The sequence below is a fragment of the Rhamphochromis longiceps genome, linkage group LG18 (assembly GCF_057381845.1).
Source record: "Rhamphochromis longiceps isolate RC_006_pf linkage group LG18, R_longiceps_female_GT1.1, whole genome shotgun sequence".
Classification (NCBI taxonomy): domain Eukaryota; kingdom Metazoa; phylum Chordata; class Actinopteri; order Cichliformes; family Cichlidae; genus Rhamphochromis; species Rhamphochromis longiceps.
The window spans coordinates 11,082,117-11,090,853 of record NC_140574.1 but is presented as its reverse complement, the minus strand read 5'-3'; positions in this window follow the sequence as shown (position 1 = coordinate 11,090,853).

The window sequence follows — 8,737 nt, the reverse complement described above, 5'->3', positions numbered from 1 at the left end:
TTGCTCCAAACACCATCTGTCTCTCCATACTAATTATGATTTCTAACCTTCAGAAGCTGTGCATTGTATTATTACACTATTGTATTATTCTTTATGCTACCCCTTCTTATATTTTACTATTATTAGCTTAAAGACACATGGTTGCATCTCTCAGTGACCACTGTTCTTTCTACTTCAGGCAAATGTTCTAATATTATGAACAAATGTGCTCATTTTATTTAATTATGTATTCATGGGAGTATGTTGGTGTGTTAGCAATATGGCCTCACAGCAAGGAGGTCCTGGGAGTCTTTTTGAGTGGAGCTTTCATGTTCTCCCCGTGCCTGCGTGGGTTCTAGGTTGGCTGTGTGAATGGTTGCTTGTGTCGCCGTGTTAACCCTGTGATAGATTGGTGACCTCTCCAGTGTTTACTTCGCCCAAGGACAACTGAGATAGGCTCCAACAGCCCCACAACCCTGAATTGGATAAGTGGAACAAAATGGATGGTTTTATTTAATCAAATATCTCAATTCTATGTTTTTTTTCCTTAATTTTCCTGATTACTGTGTTTTTTTTTCTTATTCTCTGGTTTACATTTTAAAAGGCTTAGATTTTTTGTGTTCTTCCATCATTTAAAAAGCACAGACTTTTTTTTCATGTTAGTTAAATTATATTTTTGCCTGTGGCACAATCCAAATAAACTCCGTCCTTTTGTGGAGAAGAGCAGGAAAACAATAAAAACAAAGAGAAAACAAGTGGAGTACTTACAGTATAAAGTAGAATGCAACAGTTTTTGCTATGTTTTCAAGAGCTGGTTTATCAGTGAGTTTATCTTTTAAATATTTTAAAGTCTCCACCTCACAACAAGGAGTGTCTTTATGGGAATGTTTGACTGTTGTTCCGATGTCAGACACTGATGTTGGACGAGAAGGCCTTCCTCACAGTCCCACCTCTAATTCATCTCAAAGGCGCTATGTTGGGTTGAGGTCAGAACTCTGTGCAGGCCAGTCAAGTTCTTCCACACCGAACACCGTGTCTTTATGGACCTTCCAGTCAAGTTGGAACAGGAAGCAACCGTTCCCAAAGTGTTCCCATAAAGTTGGGAGCATTACCTGTTGCACAGGTGGCATCCTATCACTGTAACTGTAGTTGTTTCTCAAATGTTTGTAGAAGTGACACCACCACAATGATCAATTCAAAAAGATGAAGAATAAATTCAAATTGTTTTAGCAACATCTTTTTTTAATCTATTGCATTTGTGTGCAGCTTCTTTTTCAACATCACCTTTTGTTAAATAAAAAGAATAAATAGCAAATGTGTAGTTATTATGCATTTGTGTTTTCTTCATATATCCATTTATCCATCTTCTCCGGGTCGTAGGGGCAGCAGTCTAAGCAGAGACTCCCAGACCTCCCTCTCCACCAAGGCGTTCCCAGGCCAGATATAATCTCTGCAGCGTGTCCTGGGTCTGTCCAAGGGCCTCCTCCTGGTGGCACATGCCCGGGACACCTCATGCAGGAGTTGCCAGGAGGCATTCTTGTCAGGTTCCCGAACCACCTCCACTGCCTCCTTTCAATGTGGAGGAGCAACAGCTCTACTCTGAGCCCCTCCCGGATGGCCAAACTTCTCACCCTATCTCTTCGGAGGAAGCTCATTTCTGCCGCTTGTATCCGTGATCTTGTTCTTTCGGTCACTACCCACAGCTAGAGCGCTTAGATTGGGCGATCTTTTTCTCTTGGCCACACCAAGGTCAAGGCTGGTTCTTAGAGGCGATCTTGTGTTTAACTAAATGTGCTATATAAATAAATAAACTACACTACACTAAACTAAACTCGTGACCATAGGTGAGCATAGGGACATAGATCAACTGGTAAATTGAGAGCTTTGCTTTTACACTCAGCTCTCTCTTCACCACGACGCTCTGGTACAGCGTCTGCATCACTGCAGCCACAGCACCAATCCGACTGTCGATCTCCCTTCTCCCCTCACTCGTGAACAAGACCCGAGATACTTAAACTCTTCCACTTGGGGCAAGAACTCGTACCTGGCCCAGAGTGGGCACTCCACCCTTTTCTGTCTTCTGCCACTTGGCTAAGCCTAGAAATTCTGTCCATAAAAATTATGAACAGAAGTGGTGACAAAAGGCAGCCCTGGCGGAGCCCATCACCCACCAGGAACGAGTCCGACTTATTGCCAGCTATGCGGCCCAAGCGCTTGCAACGGTTGTATAAGGATCGAATGGCCCGTAGCATAGGCCAGACACCCCATACTCCCCCTTCTTAAAAATGGGAACCACCACCCCGGTCTGCCAATCCTGAGGTACCTCCCCTGATCTCCACGCAACATTTTCTTCATTTAATATCAGCATGAAAAGAATTGGAGCTCATATTAAACACGAAACATATTAATATGGTAAAATGCTAAACATCGCAAAGATGTTTTAACATCTAGAATATGCAGGATTGTTTATTCCTTTAAGGATTATGGTCCAAAAATCTGGCATCATTGTTTCATGTTCTTTTACTCAGACAGGGATTCAGCTATCCTCAAAGTGGGATTAGATGCCATGTGACCCAAAGATTTCATCACCATACATTTCAGTCCGTGTAGAGACAGAGGCCTGCTGGGGGAGACACAAAGATGTGAACACCTTCAACGTGTCTTTTAGACCCCATTCCTACAAAACTGCTCAAAGAAGTCCTGCCATTAATTAATTCTTCGATCTTAAATATGATCAACCTATCTCTAATGATCGGCTATGTACCACAGGCCTTCAAGCTGGCTGTAGTTAAACCTTTACTCAAAAAGCCATCTCTAGACCCAGCAGTCTTAGCTAATTATAGGCCAATCTCCAACCTTCCTTTCATATCAAAAATCCTTGAAAGAGTAGTTGTCAAACAGCTAACAGATCATCTGCAGAGGAATGGTTTATTTGAAGAGTTTCAGTCAGGTTTCAGAGCTCATCACAGCACAGAAACAGCTTTAGTGAAGGTTACAAATGATCTTCTTATGGCCTCTGACAGTGGACTCATCTCTGTGCTTGTCCTGCTAGACCTCAGTGCAGCGTTCGATACTGTCGACCATAATATCCTATTAGAGCGATTAGAGCATGCTGTAGGTATTACAGGTACTGCACTGCAGTGGTTTGTATCATATCTATCTAATAGACTCCAATTTGTGCATGTAAATGGAGAGTCCTCTTCACACACTGAGGTTAATTATGGAGTTCCACAGGGTTCAGTGCTAGGACCAATTCTGTTTACATTATACATGCTTCCCTTAGGCAGCATCATTAGAAGACATAGCATACATTTTCACTGCTATGCCGATGACACCCAGCTCTATCTGTCCATGAAGCCAGATAACACACACCAATTAGTTAAACTGCAGGAATGTCTTAAAGACATAAAGACCTGGATGGCCGCTAACTTTCTGCTTCTTAATTCATATAAAACTGAGGTTATTGTACTCGTCCCTGAAAATCTTAGAAATATGGTATCTAACCAGATTCTTACTCTGGATGGCATTACCTTGGCCTCCAGTAACACTGTGAGGAACCTTGGAGTCATTTTTGACCAGGACATGTCCTTCAAAGCACATATTAAACAAATATGTAAGACTGCGTTCTTCCATTTGCGCAACATCTCTAAAATTAGAATTATCCTGTCTCAGAGTGACGCTGAAAAACTAGTTCATGCATTTATTACTTCCAGGCTGGACTACTGTAATTCATTATTATCAGGATGTCCAAACAACTCGCTGAAAAGCCTTCAGCTAATCCAAAATGCTGCAGCAAGAGTACTGACAGGGACTAGAAAGAGAGAGCATATTTCTCCTGTTTTGGCTTCCCTTCATTGGCTTCCTGTTAAATCCAGAATTGAATTCAAAATCCTGCTCCTCACATACAAGGTCTTAAATAATCAGGCCCCATCTTATCTTAATGACCTTGTAGTACCATATCACCCCATTAGAGCACTTCGCTCTCGCTCTGCAGGCCTACTTGTTGTTCCTAGAGTATTTAAAAGTAGAATGGGAGGCAGAGCCTTCAGTTTTCAGGCCCCTCTTCTGTGGAACCAGCTTCCAGTTTGGATTCGGGAGACAGACATTATCTCTACTTTCAAGATTAGGCTTAAAACTTTCCTTTTTGCTAAAGCATATAGTTAGGGCTGGACCAGGTGATCCTGAATCCTCCCTTAGTTATGCTGCAATAGACGTAGGCTGCCGGGGGATTCCCATGATGCATTGAGTTTTTCCTTTCCAGTCACCTTTCTCACTCACTATGTATTAACAGACCTCTCTGCATTGAATCATATCTGTTATTAACCTCTGTCTCTCTTCCACAGCATGTCTTTTATCCTGTCTTCCTTCTCTCACCCCAACCGGTCACAGCAGATGGCCGCCCCTCCCTGAGCCTGGTTCTGCCGGAGGTTTCTTCCTGTTAAAAGGGAGTTTTTCCTTCCCACTGTCGCCAAAGTGCTTGCTCATAGGGGGTCATATGATTGTTGGGTTTTTCTCTGTATCTATGAAGCGCCTTGAGGCGACTTTTGTTGTGATTTGGCGCTATATAAATAACATTGAATTGAATTGAATTGAATTGAACTGTGTGTGTATGTGTGTTTGTGCCAGTGCCATGAAGAAGACTGGGCACATCCAAAGCAAATTACACAGACAAAGGAAGAATCAAGGAGGCACCAAATGAATGGCCTCTTTTTGTTTTTGCTCCTCAAAAGACGGACAGATGGTCTAACTGAACTTGAAGGCTGTTGGACTTTTTTTTCTTCTCAGTTTGTGTTTGCGAGGAAACTTTGAGATAACCTGATTGGGATCAGCAGCAGTCTTGTGTGACGCGCAGCAGATGCGATATCTGTACGCATGTGAAAAGAGCTGAATGGCATAGAAAAATCAGATAAACTGCTTAAAGTTACAGTACTGTGCAAAAATCCTAAGTCACCCCTCATTTCTTTACATTTTGCAAGGAAAATGGAAAACAGGTGCAGTGTTTTACTAAAACGCACAAACACAACAATACAGTATAAAAGTCAAAGTTTGTCAGCATTTACTGTAGCATGACCACCTTTATTCTTCAACACAGCCTGAAATCTCTTAGAAAAGCTCTCTTCTAATAAAGTTGTCTTCAGGAATAGCTCTCCAGGCTTCTTGAGGGACATTCACAGGTTTTATTTGGATGTTGGCTGCCTGTTGTTTGCCGAGATAATCCCACACTGCTTCAGTAATGTTTTGGATTCTTTTCATGACCTATATTATTCCATTGTGTGTTTTTTCCATCCAGGTATACTTTTACTGCATTGGCAGTGTGTATGGAATCACTGTCATGCTAAAAAGTTAAGCCTTTGCCAGTAGGACACTTTTCAGGTGGATCAAAATCTGAACGCTGTCTTCTGGGTTCGAAATTCCACAAATTTGATAAGATCCCCAAAACCACCAACTAAAAGTCAACCGCAAACCACAACGGAGCCTCCACTGTGTTTGACAGGTGGCTGTAGACACTGACTGTTTTACCTCTCTCCTGACCTCCACCGTACATATTATGATGACTTAAAACATTTTGCATACCTCCCCATCCTCAAGGCTTCTTTACAGCTGCCCTTCCACTGAGAGCATTTCCGATTAGGCTTCAGTGAACAATAGATGGATCAACAGTACATGAAGGTACAGGTGCATCTCTCAAGTTTTTCCTCAGTGATGATTTTCAGATACTGTTCATCTGCTAAAGATGTTTTTTTACACTTGTCCAGTTTCCTCAGATTTTTTGAGGACACACTGCACAACATACATAGATTGCTTGTAGGAGAAAAGTAGCCAAAAGTAGCCAACTTTGAAAGACCTACATAACGTCTTTGGATTTAGACAACCCGAAGCTGTTGAAATGTGCCAGTAAAAACATAATATATGTACTGTTTATTTGATGGGACACTAATTTCTCTGTACTTGTTTTTGAAAGCAAAGGAGTCGCCTGCCTCTTAGTATTAGAAGGAATACAGGATTAAGGCATTTTAGCATGTTTCTGATTAAAGGTTTAAAAGAACAACAAGAGAACGATTGATATTTTATGTTTTAGGAATAATACTTTGTAAACACTTTCACTTTTAGATTATGTTTACGTTTGTAAACATAATGCAGCTGTACTCTTTCACATTTCCTGTAGATGTTTTCTTTGGTGGACATTGTGTTTTTGATTCTGCGCCAGCCTGAGCGCCAGCCCTGCTGCTTCAGTTCAGGGTTCAAACGGTTGTCACACTCCTCCACACAAAGGGTCTGCCTGTTTACTCGTACAATGGTGTGTTTCTTGTGGCGCAAATACCCCCAAAAACTTGACACCCAGCCTCAGCCATGCTGCTTCCCCAGTATGGGCACTACGGGTCTGCGGCTGTAGACGGGAACCTCAGGATGAATAACGATGTAACTGAGGGAGGGAGGAGAAGGGGAGGGCCTTTAAGCAAAGCTCTCGCTCTCCATGAATTCTCCTTGGGGCCAAACCTCTCGCTTGCACCGAGTGTGGGGCTTTTTGTACTGTTGGCATGACAACCTCTCAGCTAATGGCACAGCCAGGCCCATTGTGTCACTCATTGTCTGTTCAAGGCCTTTGCGCACAGCTGCAAGCTTGTGCAATTTAGGGTCCAATTTTTTGACAGATTGCATGCTGAACAACGCAGCGTGGAGCCCTCAGAAAGGTTAATGCTGTCAGCAGGACACATGGAAAATGAAGGTAGTTAAGTAAAAGTGAATAAAACATGTCTTTTTTAAAGATTGTACATGCTGTCTTAAGTTTCTAGAGAGCATTTCATTTTATTGTTAACAGGTTTAAAATGTGAACAAAGACAGGGAGTTGCTTAACACTGAAGATGAATATATTCTTTGTTTTTAGGGTAACATATTTAATTTAAAAAGTGGCAGATTGTAGTCTTTGGTGCATTAAATGTGGATGCATCACTAAGTTTCAATTTTCAGTTTTCAGCAATGCAACTGGTTTATTTTAAAACAATCCCAGTCATTTAAAGCCCCCCGAATGTAACAGATTCTTATGAAACAGTAGTACTAAGGAAGAAACAAAGTCCTCTAACCTGAAAACAGGAGATTAACACAGTAAAAAAAGTAGTTCCCAACCACCCCAGTAGGATGGCACAGGGAGGATGGCAGAATGCCCACAACAAATCTGAATATTTGATCATAAGTAAATTGTGCATGATTCCGGCACAGCTCTGTGATATAATAGCACCGTAACATATGGTGTAACAGTCACCGAACAGAAGAATACCCAAATCCAGGAGGTTGAGTAAAACCCACAATCCAAAGCTTCAATCTAGAAACAGACCAAAGTCATTAACATACTGTTTATGTTGCAGCAACTTGCCTGGAACATGTAAAAGACCTTCACCTACAGAGGCAAGACATGCACTAGTGCTAAGAGGTCACAAATGTGAGTAAGGAGGAGCAAGCCCATGAAGGATCAATAAAAACCTTTAAGGGTATTCTTAAACATAATGGAAGCCAATGTAAAAGGGCTAAAACCTAAGTGGTGTGATCCTGTTTTTTTTTAGTTCTGCTTTAAACCGTTGCATCTGTGCACTGTTCAATGATTTTCTGTTAATGCAAGTAAAAAGAGTGTTCTTTGCAATGGGGAACCAGCTGATGGAAGAATTTGTTTATCTATGAGCCGTGATCAAATGATAATAACTTAGGGTTCATCTAAACAAAGGTTAGATGATCTAATGGTCAGGAGTACCTGCATTTCATCAGCATAAAAATGAAAAGAAACACTCTGTCTCTGAATTACATGCCTGAACAGAGTGTACATTAAAAAAAATAAAAAGGGTCCCATAAATGACCCCTGTGGCACACCATACTCAACAGATGCAAACATAAAGAAATCTATCCAGTGAGATTGAAGAAATTCAGCTGATGGGATTGTAGAAATCACTTAGCACATAGCAAGACTACTGTGCATACACCTCCATCCTTCACGTCTTCAGCAACACATTTTTAAGGCTTTGTCTCACCTGCATTCAAAAAATTACTTTAGAAATTTGTTGGTCTAATAAAATGTTTACATCCGGCAGCACAGCGTCTCTGCTGTCTACAGTCTCTTAAACACTGGGGATTGTGACACTTATTGTCACGGTCTGGCTGGCAGACCGTGGGAATGTGGGGAAGGAGGACCCAGGCGCGGAGCTCAAAGTTCAAGCAGTGCGTTTATTTACAGAGGGTGATATCAAACAACAATAAATCCCCGTGTTTTTCCCCAGACTCCCGTGTCGTGTCCTCCAAGTGCTCTCTGCTCCCGTGTCTGCACTCCCGGTGCTCGCTGCTCCTTAAGCCTTCCACGCTCCTCCTGCGGGAAACAATAGCGGCAGCAGTCAGGACACTGAACAATGGCAGGCATACACTACACGACCAAAACCTAAACTGGGTAACTAACGTGGAGTCCCAAGCAATGATCCCACGTCGGTGGGAGCTCCAAGACTCTCTTAAGTAGCTCCCCCGACGAGGCCTGATCAGCAGCAGGTGTGTGGCTTCGGGTGTGGCCAGTCCCCTTGCAGGGCCACACCCTCCAGGCCTGACGCCGCCTATAAACAAGTGCTCAGCCACCCACACACACACATATACACAAGCACAGAGAAGGACTCAGCATCAAGGGGCTCCTTGAGGAAGAAATAGAAAGTCACTGGAAACATGTCTCTCCTGCATCGTACTTTGTTGTTACTCAGACTGTTCATTTACTACACAAACGCTCAGCCAT